This window comes from Acomys minous (genome assembly GCF_964271855.1).
Source record: "Acomys minous genome assembly, chromosome: 7".
NCBI classification, from domain to species: domain Eukaryota; kingdom Metazoa; phylum Chordata; class Mammalia; order Rodentia; family Muridae; genus Acomys; species Acomys minous.
The window spans coordinates 31,567,446-31,581,054 of record NC_140488.1 but is presented as its reverse complement, the minus strand read 5'-3'; the positions used below and the strand labels follow the sequence as shown (position 1 = coordinate 31,581,054).

At 37.3% G+C, this 13,609-nt stretch overlaps 1 pseudogene across 1 annotated transcript; it reads right to left on the bottom strand.

Annotated features, from left to right (window-relative positions):
- Window positions 1–1,298: 1,298 nt before the first annotated feature.
- Window positions 1,299–1,899, bottom strand: LOC311601708 (large ribosomal subunit protein eL15-like; annotated as a pseudogene). The gene has a single exon. The product of its transcript is annotated as a large ribosomal subunit protein eL15-like (transcript).
- Between the last annotated feature and the right edge of the window lie 11,710 nt (window positions 1,900–13,609).

Genomic DNA, 13,609 nt, shown 5'->3' with positions numbered 1-13,609 from the left:
TTCAGATAGTTGGTTTGTCTTCTGCTTGCACTGATTTACATTTTTGCCCACCAGGGACTCAACCTTTTATGATCATTGACCATTCTAAGAAAAATAAGTGTCTCAGGAAGCCATAGAAGCAAATAAATGAGATTTCACATTTATTCACTGCCTGAGTCACTTTAAGGGAACATGGGCTAAGCCAAGAATAGATGCTTAATAAATAACTGTTGATAATTTTAAAGTGTGTTCTCAATTCTTTAGTTACTGAACTGGGAAAGGAACATATTAGAAATGAGAAAAGAGTGACAAGGTGTATGTATGTTAATCTGTATTTTTTAAGAAATACTGATGTATCTTCTGGAAAGATAACATTTTCAAATTCAACCATTTTTTGCCAAGAATTTTTTTTCTTTTCGCCCTTCCCTTCTTGAACAGTTTGATTCTGTGCTCCTTTTGCTTTGGCAAGCAAAGCAGTAGGGAGCAAAATGCTTCAGAGTCCTAGCAAAGTGCCCACAGCCTACACAACATTTGCAAGAAGACAAAAGATTACCTCTACTGTCTCCTCAGTGTCTCTTACTAGAACAAAAAGTGGGGGTGGATTTCCCAGTGTGACAGAACAAAGGGAAATTAGAAGGACACCATAAGGCTACAAATGTCACAGAAACAGGACAAGAAGTAAAACCCTCAGTGGCATTCTTATTTCCAAGAGGTAGGAAATTTGGGCTCCATTTTTTCCCCATTTATTTACTTAGTTAATCTCTTTAAAGCATGATCCCAGCCCCTTCCTACTTCTCCCAGTCCCACCTTCACACCCCCTTCCCCCAATTCCCCTCTCTTTTTTCTCAGCCAAGGGAAAACCCCTCAAGGGGTACCAACCCATCCTGGCACCTCAAACCCCAGCAGGACTAAGTGAAGTCTCTCCCACTGAAGCCTGACAAGGCATGGGCTCCATTTTCAAGTAAAACCCTTGAGACACAATAAGATACACCAGAGACAAAGGATCTCACCTGTGATTAGGCTGAAGTAACCACAGTGAAGGCCACAGACATTTATTAGGCCTCATCCTAGTGTACGAAGAGCTAAGTAATTCCCCAGAGTGTAATTGAAACAGCAAAAACATAGCAACCTAAAGGAACTGGCAAGAACCGCAGCAAGGAGAATCTCCCTTGATGGTGTCTGTGGACTCTTGATAGAGACAGGATCATGGACATCTCAGAAGATGACTATATGGGCAGATGATAGTGATATGTTTGTTGTCTTAAGGCAACCTAACACTTTGCCAATTTTAGCAGAGTTTTTGGTTTTTAGTTTTTTTTTTTTGACTGTCCTAAATTGTATATTGGGCATTAATTTTACAAACATTACCTGTACTAGCGGTAACGGTGGAGCTGGAGAGTATTGTACCTTCTCCAGCCTGCATGGCAAGAGGCACCAATAGTGTGGTGGAACTTGTGGCCCTTTCCAAGGCCATGACAGCCAGCAGATGTCACCCCACACATCTCTCTGTGTTTGTGGACTGGTTTGGTGATACACTGGGTGTCAGGATTTTTTCTGATAGTTTTATGGAATGGATCAATGAGCATAACCTCAAAAAAAAATGTATGTGGAATCTTCACCAACCCAGTAGGAATTCAGGACTCTCAAAGCCCTACAATGGCGTCCAGCTCTTTCCCCAGCAACAGACTAAAGGCTTCATGCAAATTTTAGCTGGTTAACACCATGGTGGACAGGCTTGCCATAAGTTGCACCCTTAGGAACTGGGCGTTTGCAGCCACCACGAATCCTGTAAATGACATAACCTTGCTTGGCCTTGTATCCCAACCTTCCTGCCTCATCAGGCTGAGTGGGGCTGGGAGCCCTGTGCAGCGCAGAGTGCTGTGGGTATTGCCAGCAGTGGACCCTCAGAAAAAAACACATCACGTTGTATTTGTATGCACCCACCTTGGCTCACCTGATGGCTGCCAGTAGAGGAAAAGAAGAAGCCTTTCTCCCACAATCCCTTTTGTGGTTCCGAGTTTTTATTTTTTAAAAAATTCACATATTTATTCATTTTTCTATTTTGTGAATTTTTATAGGAATGGCTATGCAAAAAATATGCCAAATTAAAGAGCAGGCAGAATATTATAGAAAAACACACACACACAAACTATTATCACATAGTGGACTTGATTTCAGGAACACAAAGACTTTTCATAATCTTTGTCCCAATAATTTATTGACAACTAGCTTGTCAATATGCTGAAATTATGGGAGAATATGTAAGAATCTGGTGACAAGTAATTGCCTCCACAGAAATGATCATGGTGGCTACTAAAACAGGGCTGAAATAGAAATGTGCTGTATGAAATGCATTTTGGGCTTTAAAAATTCATATAGAGTACAAATACCATTACTCAAAGTAATTACTGTTAAGTTTTAAGTTATATTGCATTTATTGTTTTATTCACTGTTGCTGTATTGGCCCATTACTGAATGACAGTAATATACAAGGAGGAAGCCATCAGAGTAAATTTTCAGGAAAAGGTGGCCTGTGTGCACAAATTTTACCTCTAGACATATATATCCAATGCTAGCCTTGCAAAGACAGGAAGGCAGAGAAAGCAGTATATCTTTTAAACTACCAAGATAATTTTAATGTGCAGCCATGTTTAAGGACAACTTAATTGTTCAAAGAATAGTTTGCTTGAGGGAAAAAGCCTAAAGGTATTCTTAAGTATATCTCTGACTGACAAATCTCCAAATGATGTAATGATGCTTGTTGTCACTGCTCACACATTTAGGAAGCTATTGAGGACTGAATGAACGTCACATACCTAGAAAATCTTTGAAATTCCTTAACCACAATAAAAGACCATCTAACCAGGCTTCAGATCTATAAACCCAGCTATTTACAAGGCCTCGAGGCAGAAAGACCACAACATCAAAGATTACCTAGGCTAATACAGTGAATTCAAAGGCCAATAGTAATGTAGTGACACCCTGTTTCAAAATAAGAAGTAAAAATAAAACTAAAAAGCAGATTGCTAACACCAGACAGAGAAAAACATGTTACTTGTAAGCAATAAGGACTAGACTGCCCACTTGGCTCACAGACACAGGTAGGCTATCTACACTCCCCTGAAAAATGCTTCTTCTATTCTGGTTATCCCTCCATCAGCTGCTTTCCAGAGACCACAGTCTTCTCTAAGACCCTCCTCCCTACCTTTAAGACTACAGTTCTCAGACCCCTCCCCATCAAGGACTATCTAGCCCACCTATAAGGCATAAAGTCACAGCTACGGGATCGGCACTTACTTACACCATCCCATCCATTCTGCTTGCCTCACAGCTGCTTACCAGGGACCTAGACATCCTGCCAGCTCCTCTCTGTCCTTCACCAGTTCTCAGCCTGTTCCCCTAAAGTGTCTCTTTAAAGGCCACCCATGGCCTGGAAAGGCAGACTGCTCCCTACACCCTCACTACACAACAGAGCCCTGTCAGCTGACTCACTAGGACCCTTACATTACCCTATCTGGCCTTGAGACCCAAGACCTAGTTCTTCCCTAGACACTGCTAGAGAAAACTTGTTCCAAGCTCCTCAAGTAAGCTATAGACATCACCAGAATGTAGAAGACAAGCAGAACAGATGGGAACGTGGTTGTATCTCTAAATATCAGGTAAAAGAGGAAATTAGCATCTCAATCTTACTATGAATTACCTTCTTTCATGAACATTGTAAACACCTCTGATGAAAGAATAAAGGTGACTTAAGGAAATAAAGAATGAGCAAAAGAAAAACACTCAAGCAAAAAAAACTAATTCCAGGTGTGTATATCCCAGCTCAGGAAGAAAATAAAACCTAAAAAAACCAAATAGCATGTCTCCACTAACTCCATAGAATTGATCTATTTGAAAATGATATAGAGGAACTCTTAATCCTAAGCAAGTATCTCCAAACACAGGGCAATCAATTTCATCAAAGAAATGCTGTTAGATCTAAACAGACAAATTGACCCCAATGCAGAGATACAATCCCCAATCTCACCAATAAATAGGTCAGGCATCCAGAAATAAACTAAACAGAAGAACTCTGAAGTTAAAAGACATCCTAAATCACAGGGACCTCACAATGTCTATAGAACATTCCACCCAAATACTAAAGAAAATACGCAGTCTTCTCAGAGGACTCTGGAACTCCCTCCCCCATCAACAATATATTAAGACACACACACACACACACACACACACACACACACACACAATCTCAATACATAAAATTTGCAATAAAATATTGTATTCTCTGGGACTACAATGTAAAGGAGCTGGATCTTATCAACCAGAAAAACTACAGAAGCTATACAAACTCATGGAAACTAAATGACACACTACTGAGTGATGGTTGCATTGAAGAAGAAATCAAGAAGAAAAGAATTTAATTTATAGAACTGAATGAAAATGAAAACAACATAAGAAAATTTATGGGACACAAAGGCAGCCCCAAGAGGAAAGTTTATAGAAAAAGGTGCTTTTATCAACAACAACAACAAAAAAATGAGAAGGGACTAGAGAGATGGCTCAGTGGTTAAAAACACTTCCTGCTCTGCGTCCTGCTAATGACTTGTTCTATACATTTATTAATGCATATGTTAACTCTCTCAACACAAAAGCTTATATTTTGAAGTAGATTGTGATTGGTTTGGTCAGCCCTAAATGAGACATCCAAATCATGCCCTTTCCTCCCAGGCTCAGGGATCATTGTGGAGGAGGTGGCTGAAAGGATGTAAGAGCCAAAGGTTATAGGTCACTACAAAGAGAGTGCCTTCTGAACATGGCTAGGTAGCTGCTCAGTAATTGTGACAGCATGCACAAAACCTCTGCTTTTTTTCTTTGGTCATTTTGTTTCTGTTTATATTTTTTGATTCAGGGTTTCTCTGTGTTAATAGCCTTGGCTTACCTGAAACTCACTTTATAGACAGCCTGGCCTCAAATTTATAGAGTGCATCCTGCCTTTGTCTTTTGAGTGCTGAGATTAAAGGTGTTCACCATGAGTGCTCAGCAATCTATGCATTCTTTCTTTTTTCTTTTTGTGGTTTTTTTTTACCATTTTTAAATTTTTACTTTTTACATATATATTTATATTATTACACATATATACAATAGGTTACTTATAGCAAGAAGAACCATGACACAATTAGGAATTATATAAATGATACATTCTTTGTGTTTTGGCTATTTGTATTTAACAGCCTTGAAGAAAACATCTTTCCTATGTTGGTACATCTAAAATTCTGAATGTAAATCAATCTCTACCACATATTATCATTATAAACTTAAAACACCTGTCTAGATCTAAAAATATCATAACCCTAAACAACTAAGCTTCTTTGTAAAACTAAGCTACCTGCTCTTCAACTCCATCAGAGACTTAAAAAGGAATAAACTTGATTACCTGAGTATGCCAGGAGTGCAGGTTAGTAGTTTTACAAATGAGAAGGTGACAGAGACAGTTTTCTACCTGAATAGTCACCCAAAACTCTCTACAATGTTGGAACATCTTCTTCAGTCTCTTGTCACGGTATATCTTACAGACATATGTGAAGCAGGAACTATTAATGACTTGTTTACCCTGTCTTGGCAGAGTTTGGCTGTGGACTCTGCCTGCATCCAAGCTTGCCCTTTTTTTAGGCAGAATTCTGTCTGTGGCAGAAACGAGGCTATTTTTCCCAGTGGTTTGTTTGCCACATTTGAAGCCATCTCCATAAGGAGGTTCTATGATGTTCACCATCCTCTTTGAGGTAGGTTGGGTGTTGCCAGGAGCTAACCTATGCATTCTTAATCCACCTAGACTCCCAAATGGGGAATGGAAAGGTCAGCATAAATTTGTACCCCAGGCAGAAGAATTACTCAAAATTGATACCTACTGGGAGAGGGAGAGTAAATTTTCCTTAGGAATGTACCTCCTGAAAAGCCAACAATGCAAGAATACATAGGCAGTGCAATCTGGATATGATGGATATATTAAAAAAAATCCTGAGGGGGATTTCCTCCCCCTGTATATGTTCATAGGGTATCAAGTCTCTTCTTGGTAACCTGCTGTCCTTCCTCTGACAGTCATAGGGGAGAGGAATAAGGGGAAAATGGGAGGGAGGGAAGAATGGGAGGATACAAGGGATGGGATAACCATTGAGATGTAACAAGAATAAATTAATAAAGGAGAAAAAACAAAAACAAAAACAAAAAATAAAATAAAACAAACTAAGACATATATGGTTAAAAAAAAATAAAGTTCTGGGGATTGACTCCAGAGCCTCTCACAAAAAAAAAAAAAAATCAAGACATGAAATTGAGAGTGTTGAGAAGGGGGATGGATCTGAGAAGAGAAGAAGGTGTGGATATGATCAAAGCACAGTATGAAATCCTCAAAGAATTAATAAGAATCATTTTTAAAAGCATTAGCGTAGCACTAGACTTCTTTGATACAGGAAATAGGAGGACATTAGAATGTATCTATAATTTAGGTGAAAAATACATTTTAAAATATTTATACATGAGCAAAACAAAGTATTTATAGACATGAGGTTAGAAAGTATACCAGACAGCAGACACTCTATGAAAAAAAAAATACTGAAAAGAAATTGTTTTCCAAATGAAAATTATGGCACAAAACAGCACAAGACAAATATAATACGTACACTTGAATGTGGTGAGCAGGATTTTGAAGAAAATTAGTAATTAAAGCAAAAATTGTAAGAATATTAAAATAGACCATTACATAAACTCTAATAGAAGTGCCTTGGGAGATAGGGAGACAACTCAGTGCAAAGACCTTGGACCTTAAAAGTCAGTACTCCAAGCACTATGGTATGGAGACTGAATAACCCTGCCAATGTAGACAAAACAGTAAACTCTAGAATCAATAAGAAACTCTATCAAAAATTCAGGTGAACAGTGAATAGAAGACTACATCTGTTGTTGACTTTTGGCCACTCGGATTATATACACAGGCAGATGCACCTCCAGACATAAGTGCAGACACATGCATAAATCACACATACCCCAAAATGTATTTGAGTAATCAATATATCTTATAAAGGACATATACTCATGTAATAAAAATGAAAAGTGTATGACTATGGATTATACAGTAATATATATAAAATACAGACATATTGTATATGTAATATATGTGTATATATACACATATATGAGTATACACATATTGGGGAAGAATCAAAGCAAGATAGTGTACTTATCACCTTAACTGCTTATAATTTTTATGGTGAGAACACATAAAGTCACCTTTTTAAATGTTATGAAACAGAAACATAATTATATTAGCCACAGTCACCATGATGTACAATGTATTAGCAGAATTTATGCCTATCTAAGTGAAATATTTTCCTTGTTGATTAACATCTTCTTATTAACATGTTCATCTCAGCCTATGGTAACCATCATTTTATTCTGTACTTTTCTGAATTTGATGTTTTTAGTTTCTGTACATGAGTAAATGTGTGTGGCTTGTCTTTCTGTGGTCATTTTAAATATAATGATCTCCAGTTCTATTCACCTTAGTCCGAATTAGAGAATTTCAACTTTATTTAATGAAATGAGAGGTGGGAGAGAAGCCTGCCATGTAACCAAGGCTAGCTTCAGATCTTGAACTTCCAGTATCCATCGCCTGAGTTCTGAGATTACATGTATGTACCATCATACATATATTACCTCAAGGTTTCAATCTATGTAAAGGCTGCATTTCATTATATAGATGATCCATATTTTCTTTATCCATCCACACACTTACAGAAACTGAAGTTGTTTCCATTTTGTGGCTATTGTAAATAGTTCGGCTATATGCAAGGACATGCAAATATCTTTTCAAACTAAGATCCTAATACAATCAGAGAAATAAAGTGAGGAAGGTGATAGATGAGATGAGGGGGGGAATTCAACAAGAAGATAGAAATACTGAAGAAAAACTGATCTAAGATGCTAGAAATTAAAAACATAAGTCAAATAAAAAGCTCCTAGCAAAGTTTCACCATTAGAATAGATCAAGGAAAGGAAAGAATGTATGAGCTTAAAGACAAGGTAGAGGAACTGGAACAAACAAACAAAGATATGATAATGAGATTATAAAACAGGAGCTTCCCACTGCCTTAAAAATGCAAGACTGACACACGTACAAACTCATTCATTTGGCCTGCACAGGTCTAAGCTAGATGGGGGTCCTGGCACAGGGATGGGAAGTGGACACAAGCCCCCATTCATAACCCAGAAACTACTTCAACTTGATAACCTTTTGCAAGGGAAAAAAAATTAGTTTCTGCAAAAGGATCATGGGTACACCTCATACCCACTAGTAGATGGCCAACACAAAATAAATTTAATTTTTGTTTTTATAGCTTTTAATTTATTTTATTTATTCACTTTACATCCCAATCATAGGCCCCTTCCTTCTCTCCTCCTGGACCCACCCTTCTTCCCTCTTCCCTCTAGCCCTCTTTTCCTACTCCTCAGAAAAGCCCCCCCTCCTTTACCAACCCACACCAGCACATCAAGTCACATCAGGACATAGTGCATCCTCTTCCACTGAGGCCAGGCAAGGCAGCCCTGCCAGGGGGTTGTGATCAGAAAGTAGACAACCAAATCCATGTCAGAGATATCCCCTGCTCCTCTTTCTAGGGAACCCACATGAAAACTAAGCTGCCCATTGGCTACATATGTGCATGCGGCCTAGGTCCAGTCCATTCATTGTCCTTGGTTGGTGCTTCAGCTCCCTTAAGCCCCCCCTGAGCCGAGGTCATTTGACACGCCCAGTCTTGTGGAGTCCTTCTACGTCCCTCTATCCTTCTGCCACTCACAAAACTTCCTGAGCTCTGCCTAATGTTTGGCTGTGGTTCTCTTCATCCATTCCCTTCAGCTGCTGAGTGAAACCTCTTAGAACACAGTTATGCTAGGCTCCTGTCTGCAAGCATAGCAGAGTAACATTAATGATGTCAAAGGTTGGCATCACCATGGGGGTGATTTTAAAGTTATTTGTATATGTTTTATATATAATATATTTACTTATATATATTATATACTTTATATTTTATACTATATTGTATATTATGTACTATGTATCACATATATTATACATTGTTTTATATATTATATATTATATTATATTTTTAATATAACTGTTTTTTAATTTCTCTCTTAACCTGGCTATTGCACAAATAATTGAGACTCTATTATATTATTTTAATAAACATCATAATCCTGAGCAGTAGTGACTCTATTCTTAATCCTTTAAGCTAATCTGGCTTCCTCCAAGCATACATCCCAGAGATACTTGCACTTTGTGACTTTACCTGCTGACCTCTCTCTTCTCATGTCTCTTGCACATCTCCTGTGGCTGAAATCCCCTACTTCCTCCTCTAACTCCTCCTCTTCTGGTTGCCAGTAAGTCCAGCCATATTCTCTCCTCTGTTTAGCAATTGGCTGTAAGGGGCTTCACTGGCATATCAGGGAACAATTGGGGAGCAGTGTTTACACAACATTGAGACTGGAGATTCTCAGAACAAGGATTGTAACAAGATATGGGGAGATGAAGGAGGGAAATGTGATCAGAATATACTATACAACAATTATTTCAACTACAAAAGATTTCGATATGGCTTTTCAAACATTCCTGTTGTAGATTATCCTTTCCTTAACCTCCACTTACACCTCATATCCCATTATTCCATTTCTCCTTTCCTATCACCTATGTTCTACTATCCTTCTCCCTTAAGAAAATTCTTCACTCCCCATAGACCTTCTACAGATCCTCCAAATTAAACACACAAATCTAAAGATATAACACTAAAATTCGTATTTGAAGAGAATATGTGACTTTTGTCTTTCTGTGTTTGGTGTACCTCAGGCAACATGCCTTATTTTCTAGTTCCATTCATTTAATTGAAATTTTTATAATTCTGTTTTTTATGTACAACTGAAGAATATTCCATTTTGTATAAGGGCCAGATTTTCATTATGCATTCATGAGTTGATAGACATCTTGATAATTTCTGTATCCTACCTCTTGTGAATAGAGCAGCAAAGAAAGTGGATAACTTCTTCAGATACATGCCCAAGTGTGGTGCAGCTAAAGCATATGGTAGACATATTATCTAGATTTTTAAAGAACTACCACATTGTTGCTATATCAGTTTGTATTTCCATCTACTGTGAAATAAGTATTCATCATCCCAACATCCTTGCTAGCATTTGTTGTCATGTGGGCTAATATCTGGGATTTCAATTCTATTCCTATTTTTGTGCCAACACCATGATGCTTTTACTACTTGAAATCAGGAATGTGATCTTGGTTACCCAGAAGACTAAGTCATCTCTAGGGATAAGCTTCCTAATTTGTTACACAATACCACGGAGTGAGCCCTCAAATCAAATACATACAAGAAACACTAAATGGATTCAGCAGGCATTTGTATATGTAACAATTATAACCAAAGAAAACTAGGCCACAACTTTGAGAAGGACTAAGAGGAAAGTTATGAGGAGTTGTAGGGAGGAAATAAAAGGGGGAAACCATGTAATTATAACATCATTTGCAATAGTATCAATCAGATAAAATAAATTACAAATATACTTAAGCAAGGATGCCAAAAGTTTGTAAAAATAAAAACCGCTGGAAATGATTTAAAAAGACAAAAATGAATGTGGAAAAATAATTTATTTAAAAAATGGAATCAAAAAGGGCAGTAATGAATAGTCAACTTAAGAGTTGCATAAGACTAGTTTCAAAGGAGTCTCGAGTACAAACTCTTGTGTCCCCGTGGATTAATGAGCATTTTAATACTCAGAATTGAACAACGCAAAAACTCTCCAAATCTTATTGCTAAAAAAATTTTTAATTAAGATTCTACTATGTAACCATGATTGGAATAGTTATTTGGTGTTGGCAATTGATTCAGTCTTCTGAACTCACTCTCCCTTCCCTACAGGACACAGACTGGGGATGAAAGTTCTACTCCTATCATGGCTACTTCCTCTGTCAAACTTAGCTCTTATCAATGTTATCCAAGGAAACAACTATAAGTTGTCTCATTAATACACAAGCAATCAATTACATCACTCTGGATATTCTTAAAAGATTTTGTAACAGTCGTTAAGAGTTGATGATTACATATGACAAATGATCATAATCACTTTAATGAGTTATGTGTCCGTAACACAGAAAAGAGCCTAATATATATTATGCAAAATGGGAAAGATTTCATTATTACATAATCTACAGAGTTAATGTACTCCCAAACAAAATTACAAAAACACTTTTATAGAAACAGAAAAATAGACCCTAAAATTCATATTGAATCAAAAGAAACCAAATATCCAAAACAATCTTGGCCGAAAGTAAAGAGGACTTGTTACTTGTTATTGTAAAACTCACTTGCCTACAATAAGCAAAGAAGAATGAAAGAGTGTGATACAAAAACAACAACATGGCACTGACATAAAGATAAATATATTTAGATGCTTAGAGGAGAATGTAGAACCCAAAAGTCAACCTTCACCTAAGTGATTTTTAGAAAGCATTCAATGTAGAATAGTTGATTCAAACATATATTTATGAATTTGCATGTAACAATAATAATCCAAGAAAAATATGCCAAGAATTTGGAGTGGAAGTAATGTGGGGGAATATGGGATGTATTGAAGGGAGAGGGCAAGGAAGAGGTTAAAGGGAGGATAGAAAATGGGGGAAAAAGTATAATTATATTTGAATTAAGAAACTTTAAATTATTATTAAATAGTGCTGGAAAACTGAATAACCATCCACAAAAGAAATAATAATATTTTAAAAAGAATTTATTATTTAATTATGTATAGTGTTCCAACTGCATGTATACCTGCACACCCAAAAAGGTTACCAGATCTCATAGATGATTTTAAGCCACCACGTAGTTAGCTGGGAATTGAACTCCAGACCTTTGGAAGAGCAGCCAGTTCTCTTAACCTCTGAGCCATCTCAGCTGCCCAGTAATCAAATTTTTATCTAATACTCTATAAAATTTTAATTCAATGTGCATCATAGATTGAAACGGAATAGTTATATGCTTACAAGGCAACTAAAAACATTTTCAATATTTAGTTTTCCTCCAGATTTCAATATATACATAGATGCATGACCACTGTGGAAAACAGTATAATATTTCTCAGAAGATTAAAAATCAAGTTATCATATTTCAGTTTGACTTGTGGTATACAAACAAAATGATGGGAAGCAGTATCATTATTCACAATAGTCAGAAAATGAAAAGAAGCAAAATAGCCTAACAAATAAATGGATAAGCCTAAAAGGTGGTCAATCTTGACAATTGGTAGCTTCTGGAAAATAGAGGGTCTGTTTTCTTCAAGAGTGTGGCCCTTTCTTATATTTTCCATGCTCCATCAAATGGTCCTGTACATATATATCAGCAATAGTAACTGGTTTTGATGGGTTATAAACAAAAAGTGAGTAAGAATATTGTTTCAAGGTATATATTGGGTGACAGATGTCTTAAAGAAGTTAGGAGGGAGGGGATGGAGATATGGTCTAAATATATTCTGTATCTTATGAAATCCTAAAGAATAGATAAAATATTTTTAAATGTGGTGTACTCACACAATGGAAATCTATTGATTCATAAAAATGCATGAGCACTGATACATGCTAAAATATAAATGAACTTTAAACACCCACAAAAGGAAAAACAGTCACAAATATTCACATTTAGCATGACTAAATCCTATATTTTAAAAATTACTAGCTAGAGAAGGTTTCCAGTGATAGGCCTGGGTTGCATTTGGTTGACTTGTTGACCAAGGTGGTCCCATGGAAATCCCTAAACAACTCAGTCTGCTGATGGGATCGAAGGTTGCTCTGGGCAACTGACAGTACAGCTTATTACTGAGGACATCCTTTAACACAGAGAGGTTGAGCTGGTCCCCGAATGAAACCTTCACCCCTATGTTCTAGTCTCTTTGGTGCAGGAAGGCACTCTGCAGGCTGAGAAATGAGAAACATGGACACAAACCCAGCCACAAATCTTTTTTTTTCCTTCTCCTTTATTAATTTATTCTTGTTACATCTTAATGGTTATCCCATCCCTTGTATCCTCCCATGCTTCCCTCCCTCCCATTTTCCCCTTATTCCCCTCCCCTATGACTGTTCCTGAGGGGGATTTCCTCCCCCTGTATATGTTCATAGGGTATCAAGTCTCTTCTTGGTAACCTGCTGTCCTTCCTCTGAGTGCCACCAGGTCTCCCCCTCCAGGGGACATGGTCAAAGGTGAGGCACCAGAGTATGTGAGAAAGTAATATCCCACTCTCCACTCCCCTGTGTCCAGCCACAAATCTTTGACCTAAAATTTGTCCCACTTGCAAAATGTGCTGGGACAATGGTGGCTCAGAACTTGTGTGAGTGGCCAACCAATGTCTGGTTTAACTTGAGGCCCATGCCAAGATAGGGTGCTCATGCTTGGATGGCCAGAAGCAAGAGACTAGAGAGCCCAGAGACCTAAAGTAAAACCAAACATTACTGCGAAAAAATAAAAAATCAATGAAATTATTACAAATGATATTCTACTATACTCATATATTGATGCCTTGTCTAATCATC